This window comes from Prionailurus viverrinus, chromosome A2 (assembly GCF_022837055.1).
Source record: "Prionailurus viverrinus isolate Anna chromosome A2, UM_Priviv_1.0, whole genome shotgun sequence".
Taxonomy (NCBI): Eukaryota; Metazoa; Chordata; class Mammalia; order Carnivora; family Felidae; genus Prionailurus; species Prionailurus viverrinus.
Genome location: NC_062562.1, coordinates 41,123,370 through 41,146,463, shown reverse-complemented (window position 1 = coordinate 41,146,463; position 23,094 = coordinate 41,123,370). Strand labels below are relative to the sequence as shown.

General features: G+C 41.3%; 1 protein-coding gene across 2 annotated transcripts in view; it reads left to right on the top strand.

Moving 5' to 3' along the window:
- The first annotated feature begins 1,118 nt into the window (after positions 1-1,118).
- The window catches only part of CNTN3 (contactin 3), a 343,356-nt gene continuing 321,380 nt past the window's right edge, over positions 1,119-23,094 (top strand). For both annotated transcript variants that reach the window (XM_047851060.1, XM_047851057.1), the window contains exon 1: positions 1,119-1,253. The gene's annotated coding sequence lies outside the window, so the exon portion shown is untranslated. The remainder of the gene's footprint in view (positions 1,254-23,094) is intronic.

The window sequence follows — 23,094 nt, the reverse complement described above, 5'->3', positions numbered from 1 at the left end:
GCATTGTTAAAACGGTATCCTAGGACATCCTTCTAGAAACTGTGCACACATAAATATGCATACAGAGATGCGCAAATGAGCACCAAAACTGTAACTATGTTTCCAGAACTAACTTTTCTCCTGACAAGACCTCTTGAAGGTCATTCTATGGCAGTAGTAATACATGTACCTCCCTCTCTATAGATGTTGATTTATATCCCAAAGTATCCCACTGTATTTTAGTTAGACGCTCTGTTAATAACGGACAGGAAGGTTGTTCCCAAATGTTTATCACTCACAAGTAAAGCTCGCTGAACAACCTTTGCCCGGGCACTGGAAGGAAGTTTCCCCAATGCGAGGGCTTACGAATCCAGCAGGCTTTCACCGGAAGTCAAGGTGCTCTCACCAACCACTGCCTGCATGTACTTAGCCAGATGCAGGTAAGACCCACCTCACAGGGCCCTTGTCAGAACACAATTGTGATTATTCTTATAACTGACGCATTGAGGCCTTAGGCAAATTAATTTCCTCATCATTAAGTCAGGAGACAATAATAGATTCAGGGTCGCTCCGGGGACGCCGTGAACCAATTCCCTTAAATTGCGCTGTCCACTACCTGGTACACAGCGAAGCCTTAATAATTATCCGCCTTAATAGGACAGTGGCAAGCTCTGCGCACTTTCGGCAGCGCAGCTGTAGGAGGCTTTCCTAGAAGTGGAATTCCTACCTTTAACCCCGTGCTCCCCAGGCCCCAGCTGTGCGCGCACGAGGCCACCAAGCGGTGACAGGCTGACCGCCGCCCCATCCCGCGCCGCCGCCCAGGGCCCTGCGGAGGCCGGACGCACGTGGGCGCACGCGGCAGAGCGCAGGGAGACGCGGGCTCCTGGCCGGCGCGGGGGCGCGGGGGGCGCCGCCGGCGCTAGGCGCGGGACCCCGTTGGCTGCTCTGCCGCGCTTCCCGCCCCTCTCTCCCGCCCCTTCTCCCCTCCCTCCAGTGCCCGCGCTGGAGCCGGAGCCTGGGCGGCGGAGGCGCAGGCAGCCCTTGCTCGGCGCCGGCAGCAGCCACAGCAGCCTGGCGCGCGGCGGCTGCGGCGGCGGCGGCGGCGGCGGCGGCGGCGGCGGCGGCGGGCAGGCGCCGCAGGCTCGGCCAGGAACGGCACGGACCGGGGAGCTGCGGCGGAGGCTCGCGCGGGCGCGCACGGCGGCCCCCCAGGCGCCGGAGAACGGCGGCTGGCGCACCGGCGGAGCGGGCGCCTAGTGCGCTGCAGAAATCAGGTAAGTCTCAGAGTCCCGGCTCCTTGCGCCGGCCCCGGGCACTACGGTGAGCCACCTGCCCTGGCAAACTTTACGCACCGGCTCCAAGGCTCCTAGCCCTAAAGTTAGTTTGTTTGCGGGGTTGTGCCCCCGACGAGTGGAGAATAAAAGATGCGTCTCGGAGCAGATTTGCTTTGGGAGATAATTTTTTTCTTCTTGGGCGAGGATTGGTTTACAGGATGGGAACACTTTGCATCTCCACCTCCAGCGTGGGGAAATGCGAGGTGGGTCCCACTGGCTAGCCCTTAGCTCAGCGGATTTGGCTAGTGAAGTTGGAAAAAAAAAAAAAAGTTGTGAAATGCAAGGGTACTTAAAAGATGAATCCTAGGTCCGCGGTGCAGGGGGTGGAAATGTGATACAGCTTTTTGCCACAAATCTCTCCCTGCCCTCCAGCTCTGGGGAAACTAGGGCGGAGGATTCTTCGATTAGCGACCAAGTTTTCCAAGCCTCATTTTCTTTCCACTTTTCAATCTGCAGTCTTGGACAGAATCTTCTGCCGCGTGTATTTGCCAGGTTTTGTCTGGAATGGGCTATAGTCCAGGTTTCCTGAGCTCGGACCTGGTCTTGGCTGCTTTCCTCTTCTCTAAGGAGCCGTGCAAAGCTAACCAAGCGGCTAACAGACTACCAGGAACGGAAACCAGGAAGTGTCAACTGGGTACCCCAAGACACAGCACCATTTAGAAAATTTTTTGACTGATTGAAATGAATGAACAGCTTATGGGCTGTGCTTGTGCAAAGCCCCGCACGACCCTCCAATCCGCCTGTCCTTCCCTGTACTGCATTTACTTATTGATGTACAACAAGGAGATGTGCCCAGAGGAATGATTTAGTAACAAAATGGTACCGGCTACGGTGAAGAGAGTCAATTTCTGGTCCGAGCCAAAGAGAGGGGGACAGACAGCTCTGGGAAGGGGGTGGCCAGTTTGTTCACCTGAAATCATGATGTGAGGAAAACAGAGCTAGAGAAAGCAACGCAGAGAGGAGAGCAGGGAGGGGAGATGTGTGATGTTCAGGAGGGAGGTCAGAAACCCCAGCTCATACGGTGAGTAGGTAAATCCAGAAATAATTTTAAAATGATTAAGCAGGAATGTGTGTGTGTGTGTGTGTGTGTGTGTGTGTGTGTGTGTGTATATATATATATATATATATATATATATATATATATATATATATAAAGTAGGAGGACTCTACAAGCTGTGGTTTCTGTTTACCCCCACAGAGATGAATATCACACGAGCCGAAAAAGAATCTTGATCTGTAAATAGATTAAAAAACAAGAATTAATCAGAACAATGAGTCAGAGCCCTACAGTGTTTGAAAGGAATAATTGCCTTTGGAAGAGCTATTATGTCTCAATACTGAAGTCAAATGTGTTACTTTTGCTTTGCTAGTTGTGTTTACTAACAGTAACATGGCTTTGGCTGCAATTACCTGACATCTGAGGTTGTGGTTTTAACCCTTGGTGGGCTGTGGTACCAGGGAGGAGGTTCTGTAGGTTAATATTCATATCCATTTGAGCAACATTTACAAAGTGCCTAGTATGTGCCAGTCACTGATTGCAATGGGACAAGTTCTGGTAAATGTGGTTCATAGAAGATATCTGATAGGGTTCAGCCTTGCCAGTGGAAATATATTTGCTCAGAAATTAATGATCTTTGAGTGTTTGCTTCAAGTCAGTTGAGATTCAACATGTAGTTTGAGGACCCTCGAAATGATCACTATCCACCCGGGAGCTAGAGTGAATTGCTACACATTTTTGTTTTAGGTAAATGGTGAGGCTAAATGCATATGTGTGGCCCTCCTGTCTGAAGGTGGTATAACAGACACAGTGGCTAATTGATTTGTAGGGCAATAGATGCAGGCACTGGCTGCCTCAGACAATAACATTCACCTCCATGTTCTTCTCAATGTCTGGATATCAGTAATGTTAGCACAAAGACATGAAGGCATTAAGTCCATTCTCCAAGAGAACTCTCAACTTTTCAGCATCCTTCACAACCCACCCGGATAGCCTGATTATTCCTTAAAATGGCAGCAGAACGTTTAATAGGACCAAAGTGCTGAGCAATTTCACTTGGAGCAAAGATTAGCTATGGACAGCAAGCTGTAGCCTTTCCATTGCTGATTTATGTTCAATTTTATCACTGTCACATTTCATATATGCCCAGTTATTACAAACTAATAGCCTCTTCGCTCTGCTAGCAAAATAAGCGTCCTTCTCTTTTATAAGTTCCTAACTCCTCACACATTCGGTACGCATCTTCTCTCTTTGTTTTTACTGCGTAATTTAAGTGTGAAACTTGAAGTTCTCATTAGCTCTTGAAATGTTTTGTGCCGAAATGGTATACAGATATAATTGCCCCTTTAAAGCTGCCAGTTCTGTATATCACTATATTATGCACATGGCTGGTTCAGTGGTCTGTGTTTTTCTAGTCACTGGTTAGTAAGGTCTTAGCAGTAAAATAATGTTAACTCCCAGTATGGAGACAGTTAGGTGGCAGGAGGATTAATTGATGCTGGCCATGTTTGCTTGCCATCTCTGATTCAATTACTGCCACCAGTTCACTTTCAAGCCTTTTGATCTTAGGGAGTTTGTCTCTTTGAAGGTGAGTTTTTCAGAGGTGCTCCTATGGTTTTAAAATGTATTTATGAGTCACTTAATGCTGGTAGACTAGTTCTTATGCTTGATAACACTGCCTGAGATACTATCCTTTTTGCAAAGATGTTTGGCAGTAATTAGAGCATTGGGCTGGCCACAGGATAGTTGAAGACAGAACATTTCTTTGAAATTAAGGTGTAACAGATCTCAGTCTCAGATCTAATTTGTGTAAAAATTTCAGGAACAAATCAACTATGCTAAGTGGTTTTTGGTTTGTAGCACCACTCCCCCATTTATCTACTAAATATAGCGGAACATTTCTTTTGAAAATTTGCTGCAGGAGCAATCCTCCCCCTAATCGAAACTTTGTATGCCAGGTTCCAATCCATGGTACATTTTTATTTCTCCCCTTTTATGTACATGTTATAAACAAGAAATAAGGGTTTGTAATAGAAGTGCTGGCAGAACTTTATGGCATCTCAAACAGCTCTGCTACTTGGAATGTAAATATTTGTAGAATCTTTACTGTGCAAGAAGCTGCCTTGCAAAAAGTGAGAAAAAATGACTCTTTTATTAAGTAGGATAAAATAATTCAGGAAGTATGCATATTCCTTATTGCAGACATATTGGCATTCTGAGTAATAGATTATATATGTTATAGCAATTCCATAGCCCTCTCTTAGGTGCCTTTATAACTCAGATTGTAAATTTTCTGTGTTCTAAAACAGGAGAACAAATTTGTCCCATTTGTTTTTCTAACTTGCTTGACTTTGATTGCCTTTCAAATGTTCAGGGATGAAATCTGTAATTCAAAAACCACTTTGATTATATTGCTGATAAATGAGGCTGTCGGTATGCTATCTTTGGGAAAAAAGAGTGCTTGGGACCATTACAATACTTCAAATACTCTTATTCTAGGGATTTAGTCCAACTCAGATCTTGTGCGTCCTTTCAATTGTGATATTTCTCAGATTTGTCCACTTCTGTCCATCTCCACTCACATGATTCTATTTTATTCCAAATCACTATCTCCTCCCAAGGGAAAACTGCGCTGGTTTCTCTGCCTCCTCACTTGCTTCCTCCCCCAAATCATTATCTGCACGCTAGTCAGGGCAGTATTTTTTTCTTAAATGTAAGTTAAATTAATACTCCTCTCCTCAAAGCACTTAAATGATTTTATATTGCATTCAGAACTATTAAATATCTACAAAGCCATGTAGGATTTAAACACTACCCCTGCGTCCAACATCATCTCATTCCATGCTTTGGGGAGAAAGAACTTCATAGGCTTCTCTCCATTGTCTGCAGTTTTGTTGACCTCCTTCCTATCTTAGAGTTTATTTTATCTCTTTGCCTGGTAGCCCATTCTATCCTTTACCCCCAAACACACACACACACACACACACACACACACACACACACACATGCACACCCCACATAGAGTTTGACAGCTGATCACACCTTTGGTCACAATATAAATATTTATTGAAAGAGTGCTCTCTAATCCCTCTGCTTGTCTCTTTTTGTTCATATCGCCCAAAGCACTTATCATAACTTGAAACTATCTCCTCATCTGATTCCTTGTTTACTATTCTGTAACCATCTTACGAACAGTCACCACATCTGTTTTACTTACTATTGCAAAGCAGCTTCTGTCACAGGACGTGGCTCACAATGGACTTTGATAAACCCATGGGAACTATGCTTTTGGGGGTGCTGAGTTTATAACATGTGGCTGGAGCACCTCTGTGACCAGAGATCCTGTCTGTCATGTTCATATTCAGCAGAGGTCTGCAGCTGACTTTTACAGAGTTTTCTGTCACCTTGCTCTAAGATCTCTTAGAACTTTTGGATATCTGCTACTTAAAAGCCATTGTGTCAGAATGGGAATCATCATTTTTCCTCCCAAGCTGGTTGTAGCATAAGGTGATACCTTCTTTCATCTTTTCTCATTGTGGTCCTCAAGGCACATGGCACCAAGTGGTCTTCAGTACTGTCCTCTTTTGTCCCTGCAACCAGTCAACTGATTAAAAATACAAGAACATTCATTCGTGTGATTATCCACCAGCCAGGTTCCAAGCCCTTTACTGCCTTTGCAGTTCTTACCTAAAGTTCTTATTAAATGCAGCAGATCAGGAAACCACCTTCCGCCCCTCTCCAGTCTTTCTGACACATGCTGCTGTATTATTCCATGAACCAGAAACCTTGTATCATTGGACACCCACAGCCTACAGAGAAAATGCCACTGATGGAGCCTGTCTGCATGAGACTTCTCTTTTCTCACCCATCCTTGAACTTCCAACTTAACAGAGCTTTTTAAAACTTTCTTGAAAACTCAGGATGTTGCTTTTGGCTTCAAGATTCCTGTACCCTTGGCTGTAACTCCAAGCCCCTCATTCACATCTCAACTCATGTCCACCCTTAATTCACTGTTATTTTTGCCAGGAATGCTCTTTAATTCTAATCCTACTGTTTCTGGGAAGCCTTTAGTGTCCTCCAGATTAGGTTTGGAGGTGTGGCTTCCACTCTCAACTATGTTTTAAAATTTTCTTCTTTAGAGGGATAATGGATTGGAATTCAATTGATACTGTGCAATTGTTTAATATCTGTCTTTCCTGATAGTTTGTGCATGGAGCGGCACGGCATATTAGGGTTTTGGTGACTATTTGCACAATCAAAAAAGATGAGCTGATCTCTTTTATTCACGTGCAGTTATACTGTAGTTATTTATGTTATGGCTTCTTTTTATTGGACTTAAAAATTTTAGTGTATAATTTAAATATTTTATTGTATTTTGCACAGTTTTGGGGTGGCAAACTATTAATTGACAAAAGATGAATATCTTGATATGGTCTGAACTTAGAAAAATTCTGTGACAAACATATGCCCTAAGGGGGCATAAGCTTTGGTTGTCGGTACTGATGGCTGGTCCTTGATGCAAGGGTCTTAGTTTAGTGCAATGGGAGTTATTTTGGAATTCTCAAGATCCATTATTTATTAGAGTAAAACAATGAATATGAAAGAAATAACTAAATGATTCAAAACAATCAAAAGTACATCTTCCTAAACTATCAAGAGCTACATAGTTATAAATGGGGGAAGACAGGCTTGTAGGCATTTAACAGTCTTACCAATTGTCCTTCAATAGAAAGCCCCCTTGGGGCACCTGGGTGTCCCAGTCCATTAAGCATCCAACTCTTGATCTCAGCTGAGGTCTTGATCTCAGGATCATGAGTTCAAGCCCCGCAGTGGGGTCTGCACTGGGTGTGAAACCTACTTAAAAAAACACACACACAGAAAGCCCCCTTATCCTTATAGAGATATTCCATATCTCTCTCACTGCTTCCCAACTAAGTGATCTTTCTAGAAACATTAACTGTTCTGTTGAAATAACGGGCATTCCTTGATCCTTTACAGGATTTTCTGAGTTATTTGTCGGTGATGAGACCTGGTGACTAATATTTTTAAACTTTTTATTTTAAAGCAACTACACTCATAGGGAGTTTCAAAAAATAGTACAGAGAGGTCTGTCTGTCCTTCACCCAGCATCCTCCCACAATGGTATTGTGCTTTGGCTATAGTATAAAATCAAAACCAGGGAATTGACATTCGTGTGCTACTGTTAACAAGACAACAGACCTTATGTAGTTATCAGCATCTTTTAAGCCCGACTACATGAGTGTGTGTAGCTCTGTGCACTTGTACCCCATGTATGCAATTGTGTAGCTAGGCTTTGAATTTAAAGAACAAACACCCTGATAGCTGCAGTTCCCGTGTTAAACACACTCTGATGTAATATTTTTGCAAGTGGCTTCTAGGTTTCAAGTAGTCCACTTGGATGTACCTTTTCCCCTGCAAATGTTTGTCCTGTTGCTCTTAAATATCATGAACTCATTCACCTTGGAGTTGCCTATATGTAAAAGTTGCCATGGAAACAGAAGTCTTGGCATTTTATAAAGCAGGATGTGACATTTGGGTGGTTCTCTGTGGTCATCAGCTTGGGAATCTGTGTTTACTTGCCATATGAGTTTTAAAGAGTTCTGCAGGTAAGTGTGTGTGTTTGTCAATGTAATCAGATTTGGACAGGATTTTTATGCCACCAGGGCCACGATCTTACTGAATATTTCCTTACACTTTCTAACACGAACAGACTCCTGGTCCATTTTTGTTCTTACATAGAAATAGTCACTCTTTAAAATAACTTAACATATTGCAGAAGATGGTAATGACCCTTTTCAGGCAATTAAAATCAACCCGAACAATATAGCTAGTGATCTAATCTGATGGCTGCTACTCACTTGGGCTGGCCGCTTCTGTGAATGTAAAGCAGCAGAAAGTTGCTGATTACCAATCGTTACCAATTGCAGTGAGTATTCTGAAGGCTCTGGAATACAGATAAGGCCCATTTATACCAAAGTCCGGCGTGTGCTACAGCAGACAGCACTGCTGTTACCACTGCCCATTCCCTTTGCCTACAAAAGTGTTTACGTTTATATATGCTAGGCAATTTGTCGTATTCTTCAACTATTCTTAGTGAAGCTTTTTTGTGTTGCTAAGAAAAACCATCCAAAACCTGTGTATGTCAGCTGGATAATTTTGAAGTTTGAATCTTCCAGGCCAAAGGTTTTCTCTCTTTCTCACTTTCTCTTACCATTAGAAACAATGTTCTAATGTGCAATGGAAAGATATACATGTTTATGTTTAGTACTAATTTACTGGATTATTTCACCAATATTAAACAAAGATCACCCCTATGGAGTTGGTTCTGTAGCACTTAGTGGCAATATTAGTTTTTAAAAAGAACAAAAGAATGTCTATAAATATATATCTATGTATATATATATATATGTATTTGGAAGTGTTTTATTTGAAATATATGTGTATATATATTTGGAAGGGTTTTATTTGAAACAAGCCACATATTCTGTGAAGATGCTTGTAAGTGGAAGGCATATTTTCATATAATGGGAAATTCTGGAATATAGATGTTTCTCTTTTTAGTCAAATATTGCCATGATTGTCTGCTGCTATAAATGGTTTTGCATTATGACTTGCTTGGAAATATCTTCTGTCATTTTCCTAGAAATTAGTCACAGGGTTTTCCTCCTGAATCATTATTTTTATCTTCCATTTTATTATTAATAATCTGATTATATCTTATTATTCCTGTTCCTGCCCCACTTTGACCACACATATATAGACATAGACACACACACCACCAAAGTCATAGACTGGAATAAGGAATAGAATTAATACCAAATTATAAAATTCAGAAGGTAAGAAATACAAATGTTTTCTAAGCATTAACCAGAAGAGAATAAAATCAAATGAAGGGGAGGAATTTTAGATTGTATATCAGATTAATACACCATGTTATGTAAAGTTAGCCCATTTCTTCCTCCTCCTCTTTCTCAGATGAGTTCTTAGTTTCCTTCCTTTCTCTCAGGTTCTATTTTTGAATTGACTCTTCAGTACTGACCCCTAGTGGGTAAATGTTTTCAACTGTCTAATTGAAAAGATTACATCTATTTGGAGGGTTCTTTACAGGGGCAAGGAAGGTGGCTATAAACGTGATCAAACTCAGTCTTCAGAGAAAAATATTGGTAGAAAAAGAAAAAGCGCACATCAGCCCCTTGGGAGACTGCAAAGCTGGCTGCAACCATACCTTTCTTGGCACTTTGCGTACTTGCTCCTGTCTTCAAGCAAATAAATCAGTTTCCCTTCCCCTTGAATCTGGGCTGGCCTTTTGAATTTGAGCAATAAAAAAAATGTAGCCAAAGTGGTGTTATTGGGAATTTTGAGCCTAAGCCTTAGGGTGATGGGGGCTTATGTTCTTGTTCTCTTACTGCCTTGAAACCTCCACGTAAAGATGTCCAGGTTTGCCTTTTAGAGATGAGAGACCACCTAAAGACAGAGCCTACAGCCAATATTAGCTAATGGCCAGAATTGGTAGTGAGTCACACAAGACCATCAGTCCCAGTTAAGCCACTGGATGATTGACTTACATGAATGACATCAGGCAAAATTAGCAAACAAACCACAAAGCTGAACTCAGGTCAAATTCAGAATCATCAGGAAATAAGTTATGTTTAGGTTATTAAGTATTAGGGTAGTTTATGCAGTAGCAGCACACACAAATACATGTTCATAATTTTAAAAAGCACGTTTAAAAAATGTAAGTAAAGGGGCTTCTAGGTGGCTTATTTAGTGAAGCTTGTACAGACCCTTGACTTTGGCTCAGGTCATGATCTCAAGGTTGTGAGATCAAGCCCTGTCTTGGGCTTCATGCCAAGCATTGAGCCTGCTTAAGATTCTCTCTCTCACTCTCTCTCTGCCCCACTTGCACATGTGCATATATGACACTTTTTCTCTATCAAAAAATGTAAGTACATATTTTTAAAATGTGAAGTCTGATTTCTTTTTGTTGTTTTATAAGTATATCCATCAACTTTTCTTTGGTAAGAAATAATCCAAAAATTTCTTAGGCTTCGGAGGACAGATATTATTCACCTGCCTGAAAAGCTGTGGGTCAGAGTTGGGTCAGCATGGTTCTCTTCCATGCTGTGGATTGACTATGTCCCTGCTCCATGTGGCTTTTCATTTTGGGCTCCGGGCAGAAGTACAGCCACACAGTGTATAGCATGGCATTCCATCCAGGTCTACCAGCGTAGGGCTTTAGACACCTACCCATGTCTGCTTGGTAGATAGGCTGCTAATAGCTCACAGGTTCATCCCTCACTGGGGAACTTCCCTTTGCAGAAGGAACTGTCTCAGGCAAGGTTATGCTTCCTCTTAGGTGGTGTCCATGCCAATGAGAGGCCGCTGCCTGGGTACAAAAACCTGATCCCTTTGCTTTAATTTAGGACAATTCTGAAGCCTATACCAGCTCCAGAAAGCCCCTGAGGATCAACAGAGGCCTCATGTACAGTACTTTAAATTTCAGGATCCTCCTTTGCCTCATCATGCTTTTTTTTTATACTTTTCTTTTGAGAGCATTCTTTTCTTTCGAGAGCATTCTTCAGTAGACCCTTCTCATCTCAGATTTTGTTTCTGGGGAACCCAGGTTAAGAAAGGCCCTTATCTGGTACACATTCTCACAGCAGAAGGCAGAAACCCAAGAGGCTTACTTGAACTGTGAAGTTGCTTTTAAAACTTTGCCTAGGACTGGTCATATGTCAGGTTTTTTGGGTTTTTTTTCCCACACTTTTTTTTGGCCAGCAGTCATAGTAGAGCTGATAAAGGAGAAAGAGGATACGTGCATTTACAAATAATAATGTAATCCACCATAATCTGTCTCTCTTAGTCTTCTACACACAAAATACACTTTCAGTCTCATGTACACTAGTTATACTCAACCCTTCCACAAGAACTGTACCCCCAAATCTTATCTAATTATGAAATAAAGCTGAAAACCTAAGATTTATTTTAGTCACCACACTTCTGGCACAAGTGCAAAACGTTGAACCAAACTATTCCCAGCACATTAGAGCTTCTGCTGAGTCCAATCACAGGTTGATATACTATTGACAAACTACATGCCCCAGGTGAGGGGCAGAAACATATTTCGCGTATAGATCTAGGGGTGAGGAAGGAATATTTGTGAATCAGAATGCAGTTCACTTATATGAATTAGCTATTAAGTGCAATAATCCTCTACAGAAACTAACCAGAAAACTTCAGTAACCTAAAATAAGAGAAATTTATATAGCTCTCACTTTTGTGAGAGACTGGGGTAGCTCTCCTGAACTCAGTTGGTCTTGCTTATGTTTTTATGGGTCAGCTAGGAGTTGGCAGAGCTTGGCTTGGGCAAGCTGGGTTTCTCTGCTCAGGCTTCACATCTGAATGGCTCAGATAATTCAGCATCTTATTCTGAGGCACAGGCTGAAGGAGAAATCCTTTGGTAGAAACTATTCTCATGCCAATTGCATAGGTGCAAAAGGACAGATGGAATCATAAGAGATCTTGGTCACTCACGGATTATTATCACTTATGCTATCTTCTGTTGGCCATAATGAGAAACATGGCCAAACTCAAAGCCAAGGGTACGGAACTGTCCTCTGTCCATTTAATGGCAGCTATTGCAAAGTCACATGGCCAAGGGCATAGATACAGGAAAGGTGAAGAGTTGACGCCAATAATGCAATCTGCTATAGCACCAAACCTCATCTCCTATCCATTAAGCGTTGTAAATGCCCTCTAGATTTTAGTTGCATTTCAAATTAAAAAACGGGAAATGTAAAATGTCATTTTATTGCTTATGAATGAATTATAACTCTCTAATTGCTGCCTAAGTGAAGGAGTCCTGTGTGAAGCTCAGTAATACTCAGAGGTGGAAAAGACAATGAAAAGTTCTCAGAGCATGTACAGCCCAATCAGAAGAACCCATATGTACTTGGAAATCTAATGAATACTAATAGGAAGTTCTGCCCAGTGGTTTGTGTATGCTTCTCAATCCAGGCAAACTCTGTCTGCCACTTAATGGTTTGTGACCTTGGGCACATTAATTGATTCTCCTAAGCCTCAGTTTCTTCATCTGTAAAGTTGGAATATTGGTCCTACCATATAGATTTGTTGTAATAAATATGCGAGGTAAGGTGAGACCCTTAAGACAACCCATAGTTCTCCTACTTGTTGCTTGTAGCACTTTTACTATTGATGTCTGTATTATTCATTACATACATTTTATATGTATTCATAGAATAGTGGAGGTATGGTGTATGATGAGAACTGAGAAGAATGAGAGGTAACTGGTAGAACTATCAAGAACGATTAGGGAAGGCTTTATATTAATCTAGGACTGAGCTGAATCCTCAAGGGTCAAAAGTAAAAGCACAGTCTGTCTGCTTGATAAACATTGGACTGACCAGTTTTGGAACCAGTGAGTCATGTCCATGCTTGTTGTAGTTGAGAGTTGTACCTGGTGAGTTGTAAGTCGTGATATGGAAAACCATGATTTGGGCTGAGTGCAGGATACTCTTAGGGCACAGAGGCAGATCTGAGGCCATGCCCTGTTATAAATCTAAAGCTATAGGAGACTGGGGAGACTGGGAATAGATAAACATCTCTGTAAAGAGCTTTTTTTTTTGTCCAAAAATTTTTAGAAAGCATAGCATCTTAAAACACGTTTTGCCAATGAGGCCAAAAAGATTCATAGAATGCCTCAGGTCAAGTACAGGTTAATGACCTAACCAGAAGTGGAATTCATATTTCCCATGTCTGCAAGTAGTACATTTTTCACTCTGGAACAGCCTCCACTTACAAGAAAAGTTTATGTAACTGGAAATGGGAACTATTGCCTTATCCTCCATAATGATTGTGAGTGAACTTTTTTACTCATCTCAGACCCCAGGTGGACTCACTTTTCTGTCTCTATGTAGGCTCTCATCTCTAGGACTGAGATTGAGTTCACTTTTCAGGATCTTTTTCTGCTTCCCTATTAGCTTAACTCTCCCTCTTCCCCTATTTCCAAAGCTGGCCCTCATCAGCTCTTTTTATGCCATGGAGCCTTTGGTTGTCTCATTTTCCTTTTCCCTCATATGAAATCATTTATTTTTTTCCCTCTTTTCCTCCTTAATATAAAGAGAGGAACACAGAAACTGACAAAAACTATCTATCATAGGTGATTTCCTTACCACTGCTCCACATTAATACCTGGAATCCTCTTAATGATTACCTTTACTTCTGTCAAAATCATACCCATCTTTTTTCAAGTTCAACTTAACTTCTTTTGTCTCTCATTAGCTCTAGTTAGCTTTATCCAAAGGTGTAAATTTGCTTTATTGCTGTACAGAAACTGTTGAGAATCATTCATTCATCCTTTCCTGGAGAAGGGTGTTTCTTTCCCATGCCATTGATGATGACATCATTATCAAGGCTTGATTGTTATCAAGCTTTGGCCAATGAAATGTGAACCCTTCATGTTTAGTCACTTCCTACAGGGGCTTTCAGAGCCAGTACATAGTTCCTTGTGTTCTCATCTGTTTCTGAGGCCCTGAAAACCCATGTTGAAACGGAGTTTCCTGGAGTCTGGACCTGAGTGGCTGCCATGAAGAGAACCCTGTGTTGACCAGCAGTTGACATCAGACATGGGCACAAGATACACTTCATTGTCACCAGCCATGGAGTTTTCACATTGTTGGTTACTGCAGCATAACCTGGGCTATGCTGATGAGTAAACCACTCCTACCTGGGTCTCTCAAAGCCTTTCAGCGCCAACACTTATAGAACTGACTTCATGATGGGGTGCCTGGGTGGCTCAGTCGGTTAAGCGGCCGACTTCGGCTCAGGTCACGATCTCGCGGTCCGTGAGTTGGAGCCCCGCGTCGGGCTCTGTGCTGACCCCTCGGAGCCTGGAGTCTGTTTCAGATTCGGTGTCTCCCTCTCTCTCTGACCCTCCCCCGTTCATGCTCTGTCTCTCTCTGTCTCAAAAATAAATAAACGTTAAAAAAATTTTTTTACTAAAAGAACTGATTTCATGAACATCCTTGCCAGCGTTTTGTTGGTACCAGTGTTCTCTACCTTCTCCCACCACTGGAAAACAATATCAGCATCACACCAGTTGCTCAAACTGTAAACTTGGGATGTATTTTTGATCTCTTCTCTTGCAGCCCATATTGAATACCATGCAATCCTTGTCTTTACTACTTCTGAAATCTGCACTGACATTGCTCAGTTCTCTCTACCTTTAGTTCCAGTATCTTCAGTTAAACCACTATCATCATTCTCCTTAATTAGTAAAAAAGCATCCAGTCTGGTTTCCTGCATTTGCTATCCATTCATGATTCTTTTGAACCTATTTCCATTCTGCAGCCAGTGTATGATATGAAATGTAATATGAAACCCTCTTTCAGGCCTTAAAGAATTTCGGTTGGTTTTAGGGTAAAGTTCAGATTATTTGACAGGGCTTACAGGGCCTCAATGATTTTAGCTCTGTTGCCCTCCTGGCCTTGTCATAGGGAACTCCAAGCTCTGTTCTCTGATTCTAGCAGTGAGGGATCTCTTCAGTTTCTTGGGTGAGTCTTTGCATGTGGTGTGACCTCTGAGTGTGTACACCTCCCCATAACCCCCATTCCTTCCACCCCACCACACACACGCATTCATACATGTGCACTTACCCAGCAGCCTTTGCCTGGCTGACTCCTGCTCATCTTACAAGTCGCAAAGTAAGTGACACTTCCTGAACAGATGACAGTTTCTGCTTTACTTTTCCGTATCTGTCATCATCCTTATTACTGTATGTTTTCCAGATTGGGTAGTATGAGGGCAGGAAACCTACCTTTCTTGACTACCTCTGTACCCCAGTGTCTGGCAGCAAGTAGGCTCTCAAAGATAATGAACCAATTAGATAAAGACCACAAATAGCCTTCAAACCACTCATGATCTTTCCCTGTTTGAATTCTTGTAACTCTTTGTATAGCTTAGATTTTCTCAGTACCATTTTATGTGGATTAATTATGTGCTAAGTGCTATGCTAACCACTCCATTTAATGCTTACAACAAATGAGCAATTCAGCCACTTTTCTTATGATATGCATCATGTTGCCTCAACATAGTTATTTCTAGATTTTTTTAAAATCTCCACACCTAGAATTTAACCCTTTGTTACGATAGCCGTTATACTCTATTATAATTGTCTTTTATTTTCCTGGAGACTCCTCTCAATTGTGAAATTTCTCTAAGTGTTGCCACCTGTGCCTGGCACATTACCTGCGTCTTTGTAAGCATTCCCTACATATTTAATGAATGAATAATCATACTTAAGCTCCCATTAAACACTTGGTATTAGTAGTATTAATTTTATCTATGTGCCTTACACTTAGGTAATGCCTCAGGAAGTATTTGTGGATTGATTCATTTGTAGAATTAATATGAGTTGCTTGCTATACGAAGGAAGGAGTACAACTCTGGGAATCACACTGTACTGAATTCAATTATAAATCTGTTGGTTATTTATTGCTGGGTAACACCACTCCAAAATTTAGTTGTTTAAAACAGTCTTTGTTTATAGTTCTGTTTGAGTGCGTTGGAAATTCTAACAGGGCGTTTCAGAAACAGCACATCTTTTCTTGGAGCCATGTGGTGTTGGCTGGGGTGGCTTGCCTAGACCTGGAGGATCCAAGATGCTTTCATTTACAAGTCTGCTGCCTCTTTGGGGTACCTGGAAATAGTAGGACCAGGATGGGTTGCCCTGTCTTATGTCATAATCATTTCAGTAATCCGGACTTGCTTTTCTTTCATATTTCAAAAGAGTGAAAGTGGAGGCTGTAAGGCCCTCATAGGTCTATGCCTGAGACTGGCGGAACATTACCTCTACTACATTCTGTTGGGTAAAGCATGTCGCAAAGCCACTCCAGAAACAAGAGAAGGGGAAACAGGCTTTACCTAATGATGGGAGAGGCAGCGTGGACCTCATTAAGAGGAATTGTTGGCTCCCATCTTTACAGACACCTCCCACTTCAAGGAAACTACCTATGTATGTTCTAAAATTTCTTCTGGAAGTTTCCAAGACACCCTTAGTTGGTATGGGGAGTAGAAAGTTTGTTTTTTAGTATTTTATTATTTTTTAGGATTGCTAGAGTTATCTAACTTTTGTGATTAAGAAAAATAAGCAGAATTTAATCTTGGTGAGTAAAATTAGGATGAAAAGTGTCACCTGCAGAAGATGGCATTTAATATTGTAAGCTTGTTTTAATATGTACTCGTGCTATTTGGCTGCTTTTAAAGTGTACATATGCAGAGTACAAATCCCCAAAAAAGAAACTCCACAGTCCTCAGTGGTACCAGATAGCAAGAAGTTTTCTTTCTCTATGAGTGCTGCTGTAACTTTATCTGTTTTTAAAAATAAGTGTGCTGATCAATGTCATGAATAATTAAGCGAAAGGAGTTGTGGGATTTGGGGCTGTTTTCTCTTTAGTGATTGTAAATTCCATTTCACAAAGCCACAGCTCAGTAGCTAGGAGGAACAAAGTCTGGGTTACTCCTTATTCATTAAAAAAATAATCATCTGCTTGATGCAATATCATTCTAGAAAGAGTTTTGCTTAGAGCGTAGAGAATTTTCACATACAGTATTAAATCATTTGGAGGGATTTATATATCTAATGAAATCATTGTTCTAAGGATAATGATAAATGCTTACTGAAATGGTTGTAAAGTGTGGTTTTCTGGTTCAGGACCATACCTAGAATAAGTGATTTAGACAACCTTGTGTGCAATCAATGTACATTGACCAATCCCTGATGTCAGTCCTTTGAACTGTCTGAGTGAATGGAGCCCTCTTCCTCTCATTACTTGGCTGCCCTAGAATTCTGGTCAAATGAATGGATGGAGTGTTTAAATTGCCTCACTTCTCCTGGCAGTATGGTTAGGAGAATGGGGAGGACCTGAATTCCAGGGGCTACTTGGTTATACTTCCCTTGAAGACAAAAGGATTAACCCCAGGTCATTTGCTGTTCTCATCAGTATGCTGGCACATATTGATGCCATGTTGAAGACATTGGAACTTTGCCTCTTAAACAGTAGTGTCCCCTGATGACGGAATTATACCATTTCCAACCGGCAGGATCCAAGGTGCTCAAGTCAATCGGACTCTTATTTTATATGAACTGAGTTGCTCAGGGAATGGGATCCATTGATTTCAGTGTTGGTAACACATTGTGTTTTTGTTTCTTTATTTTGTTTCTGTATACATTGTTCAGTACTTTTCTCAGGTAGGAAATACTGTTTGGAATATGTAACAGTGGCACAGTGTGTTTACTATAAGGGCAAGACTGGTGGAATTGTGTACTAGCAGACAGCCCTGTAGTCTGGCCCTGTCACAGCAGGTGCACTAGCAAGTTACAACAGACCTGCTGCGTACAGCCTGTTGAGAGTCTGCCTGTACCTCTCATCTCGTGTTCGTCTTTCACTGAGCATGTAGGTAGGAGGATGGAACATTCCCTTTGGGCTCTAATTTCTTCTCTCCCATGTTCCCTATGTCTTTTATCCCTCTGTGTCTACCATTGAAAGTGCCACGTCTCCTCCTCCACCTCTAGAGAAGGAATGGCCACTCTGTGCCAGGTATCTCTGGTTACACCACTGTGCTGTGGCTTGGTGTTGGGTAGGTAATGGAATACATATTTGATATTTCTTTTCTACAGACCTTTTAAGTCAGTGATGTACCTCTTACTGTCAAGGTGGGCTTCCTCTTAGCAGATGCTAAAATAATACAAATAGCAGCTAATATCGATCCTATTCTTACAACAATTCCAACCAGTGAACAGGGTAAAGGTGAGGTTTTTATCCCCTCACTAAGATATATGTATAATGTATGTAGATGATATAGATATAGATGTAGACATAGATACAGATACAGATAGAGAGAGAGTGTCTTGGAAAGTTAAACTGAGTGAGCTTCATTTTCCTTATCTGTAAAGTCAATTTGTCAGATTGAAAAACAAACCATTGCTGGCATAGAGACACTCACTTTTTGGTAGTTGTTATTCTTCTCAAATAAGAATACCAGAATTTATTAGCATTAATGAAAAATTTTTCCCTTCCTGTGAACACTTAGACTTTATAACATCATTAGGAATTCTAGACTAGTATGTTTTGGACATTTAAAGTCACATGTGATGATGTCCCTTCAATCTTCCATGTCTATTCCTTGTTCTTTGATGTTCAGTAGCAAATCACCTTTGTACCGTAAGTTGTTATGAAAGAGAAGAGAAAATGGAATTTCTATTCTTTCAACCACTTACATGTTTTGAAATTTTAGAGGAGATGACTCAGCAGGATCTGAGGTGAAACCATCAGAAAGCTAATGTATTATGTATATCAACCCCCCCCCCCAAGCCATTAATTAGCCACAATGCATTTTAGACTTATTGTCATAAATTGTTCTAAGTGAAAACAAATTTGCCAGACTATAAAACTCTCAGTTAGTTTTCTGGTCAGAATTTGTGACATCTAAAAAAATAAAAAATCAAAACCAAAAACCCTACACCTAATAATATGTATTAAGATATTGAGCCAGTTTGCTTATTCATTTACATTTTAGGAAGCTAAGTTTATTTTATTTTATTTATTTTTTATTTTATAGAAAGAGAGAACAGGGGAGAGTGGCAGAGGGATTGAAAGAGAGAGAGAGAGAGAGAGAGAGAGAGAGAGAGAGAGAGCACGTGTCCAGAGAGGGTCTTAGGCAGGCTCCACACTCAGCACAGAGCCTCCCTCACATAGAACTTGATCCCATGATCCTGGGTTTATGACCTGAGTGGAAATTAAGTCAGATGTCCAACAGACTGAGCCACCCAGGGGCCCCTATTTTAAAGCTATATTTGTGCCTAAAACATAGTAGCCACTCAATTGTTGCTAGTTTTATGAAGTAATTAAAGGTAACAATCATCGATTCATAAAATTCCACATACTTTTTTGGCAACCTTACCAAAAAAGAGATTTTCTAGAGAGAACTTAGGATCTGTGAGAAATATAACTCCAGAGTTGTGCTTTACGCTCCTTAAAAAACAAGTTTATTAAGAATACTGGAGGTCAGTCTTCAGTTGGATGTGACCCACAGTTATTTGCTGTGATGGAACATCCTAGTAAGAACCTGCTCTTTTGCACTCATTTTCATTCAGTAAAACAAGACCCAGATGTCTCATAGCCAAGCCGTTTAGGATGGCCACATCCTGAAGGCTGAAGACTTAGAGAAAACATTTGTGTTACGTTAACTTTTTTTTTTTTTCAACGTTTATTTATTTTTGGGACAGAGAGAGACAGAGCATGAACGGGGGAGGGGCAGAGAGAGAGGGAGACACAGAATCGGAAACAGGCTCCAAGCTCTGAGCCATCAGCCCAGAGCCTGACGCGGGGCTCGAACTCCCGGACCGCGAGATCGTGACCTGGCTGAAGTCGGACGCTTAACAGACTGCGCCACCCAGGCACCCCACGTTAACGTTTTAAAGTAAGAATCATCAGATACAGTCGATGGATGGATGTATATATATATATATATATATATATATATGTATGTGTGTATATAATATAAGTATATATGTATACATATACATTATACATATATAATATATATCTATAATGTAACATAACATAACATAATATATGTATAATGAGTGTGTGTGTGTTGTGTGTGTGTGTGTGTGTGTGTGTATAATGTAAGTTTCATTTTGGTTTTCTCTTTGCCCAGTAACATTTTGGAGTAGATGTGTTTTCCCCTGATTCTCAATTCCAGAGGAAAATCCCTGTCTGTGTGAATCAGTGTATCTTTTCACAGTCTAAATGGAAATCAGTAAACAGTACTTGAGGTTTCTTCCTGTTGCCCTCCCTTACACCACTGAGCTTCTAGAACAGGCGACCTGCACGTGCTCCTCTCAGTTTTCATTGCTTTCCTGTCTGCCTTCTGCTCTCACCGCTATGGAAGTGGCATTCCTGGTATCACAATCATCTTACTTCTGGCAAGGCCAGTGGTTGTGTCTCTGTCCTTGTTTTTTTTAAGCTCTCAGTGCTGTTCACTACTTCTCCTCACCCGCACGTTACCTGTTTCGACTTTCCTACCGCTGAACTTTTGGGTCTCCAAGCGCTGCTCTGATGGACTTTTATCCTTCTCCCCTTACTCAATTGTAGATGTTTCCTGAGCTTCAGCTCTACACTGCCTTTTCTGTTTCCCCTCTTTCTCCCATCAGAGAGTGCATCTTCTCTGTAAGTCTTAACTCCTGTCTCGATTGCTATTGTCAGCCTTGGATTTTTCCTGTGCTGAATCCCAAATAGTGCCATATTGCTGTCCACCATTTTCATCTGAATGTCTTGCTGGTGATCTAAACTGGAATGTGTCTGAACTTGAACTCCTCTTTCTCCCCAGATGTGGCTTCTTCTCTCAAAGTTCCCTATTTCTGTCTCAGGACCATCTATCTTCCCTATCAGGGAAACCAGATCCCTTTGAGTGACCATTGATTCTTCCCTCACCTCCCAAACGCCATCACTTATCTATCATGCTGGAGTCTTCTTTGCATTGTTTCTCAGATGCATGTGCCCAGCTCTTCCCCCAGTTCAGGTCTTTATCACACCACCACTACCACACCTGCTGCCTCCCTGTTTTCTCTTCGATCACCCCACATGGTACCATATTCATTATCTTTGAATGACCACCATCTCTACATCACGTGATCATTGCATAACTATAATACCTTCTTGCTGTTTGTGCAAAGATGTAAAAACAAACAAACAAAGCAAAGCAAACAACAGCTCTTAACCTGGCATTCAAGGGTTTCTACATTTTGACAATAGTATGATTCTTTCAGTCAGTGGTTCTCAGACAGCTTGGGTGTAACTAATATTTCGCAATATTAGTTGATACACTGATGTGAAATTCATAGGTAATACAACAGAATTACATGATTTCAGAAGAGCCAACCTGAGGCCCTAAGTGTAATAAAAGGAGGAATATAAGAAAATCAAGTCATAATATAATCTGTTGTTTTAATCTACAAATAAATGCTTGCCTGGGACCATCCTAGAGATATGATGTGGTTACCTGCTCTTGCCTGTACACCTGTAGTAATTAAGCTTGGATTGAAGAGAAACAAGACATTAGTCAACTAAATGTTACAGTCACTTTTCTTTAATATTTAAAATGAGAGCTAAGTGTGTATATGTGAATATATTCATAGAATCAATGTGAACATTGTGGCTCCAGTTGCAGACCAGTCATCAGTGAGTCAGGTTGTCGACCAGATTCCTGTTAGGGGTGATGCCACTGGTGATGTGATTTTCTGATGTGTGGGACAGCTTTGGGTGACATCTGAACAATTCAAATTCAGTTTTTCTTTAATTTGTGTAGGAGTTGCATTCTTCTGTATTAAGACTGCACAAACAACTCTTTTGAAGCTTGGATACTGATGAATAGGTTTTTCTCTTCTTGTTTGAAAGCCACATGGGGATCGCTTTGCAGGACATCTAGCCTCCATATCCTCTGCCCTCTAAAGACCCTGGTTCTCTCTAATGAGCAAATTAAAATGCCCCCAAATGTTTCCCAAAGTGTCTACATAGTAGGACAAGTAATCGCTCCAAAATCCACTGCTCTAAGTCCTGTAGTTATCACTACCTTTGTGCTATCGCTTTTACCCCTGTGTGCCCTTCTCCTCCTAGGGAAAGTCTGTGCTCTCATCTGTTTGCTTCTGAGAATCAAGTCTATGCCTAAAACTTACACTGTGATCCCTCACCTGATTAAAAGCATCCCATGGTAATTTAGCATCTGTATTATAGTTGTATATGTTTATTTTCTACACACACATATAGCTTCTCCATGTATTAGAAGGCCGAGTTTGGCTTGCAAATGTCAGATACCCATCTCAGACTCACTCAAGCCTCTATCCTTGGCTCCCTCTAAATGCATTTGTGCTCTATATCGAAAAGTCCAGGACAGATGCTACTAGGCAGAGTGAGATCCAGGATTTAGTGATAGTCATTGGCTAGCTCTCTGCCTGTATTTCCCTCTTTCCTTCTCTTTTGGCTCATGTATCTGTCAGACAGGCCAACTCCTCAAAATCACTATAGTTTAATACAATTAAAGCATATTTCCTGTTCATGCTACATATCCTGTGTAAGTGGCAGGTGGAATATGTTCATTGGAGTTACTCAGGGGCCCAGGTTGACAAAAGCACAGTTGTGACATGTTCCTCTCTTTTGTAAATGATACGGAAAAAGGAGCATGGCAAATTATGCCGTTGTCTTCAAGCTTCTGCCTGGAGGAGATACGAGTCACTTCTGTTCATATCTCATTGACCAAAACCAGTCAGATGGCCATGTCCATAATCGGGGGGGGGGGGGTGAAGTCCCCCTCTGTACCTGAGAAGAAAGGAAAACCATGGTATTTGTGAACAGATAAGCCCTGATGTTGAACTCAGTTGGATTTCCTTTGTGTCATTATTATCCGTCTACACTGTCTCCATGCCCCACCCCTAGCTTTTCCTGAGTCTATTCTTATGTTTTTAATGCTTTTTAATTCCTGCATGGAAGAAGCAATCATTTTCTTACTAATGGGTACCAAGTTCTGAAACTGATTTATTTTGGTCCGGTATGGGCCATGTGCTTATCCTTGGATCTTTGAAAGAAGAAAGATAAGTAGGAAATATCCCACCTGAATTATTTGGAATGAGACTGTCTGAGAGGGGCAATTCATCGAAGTAAAATCAAGGCAACAGATGCTAGGTGA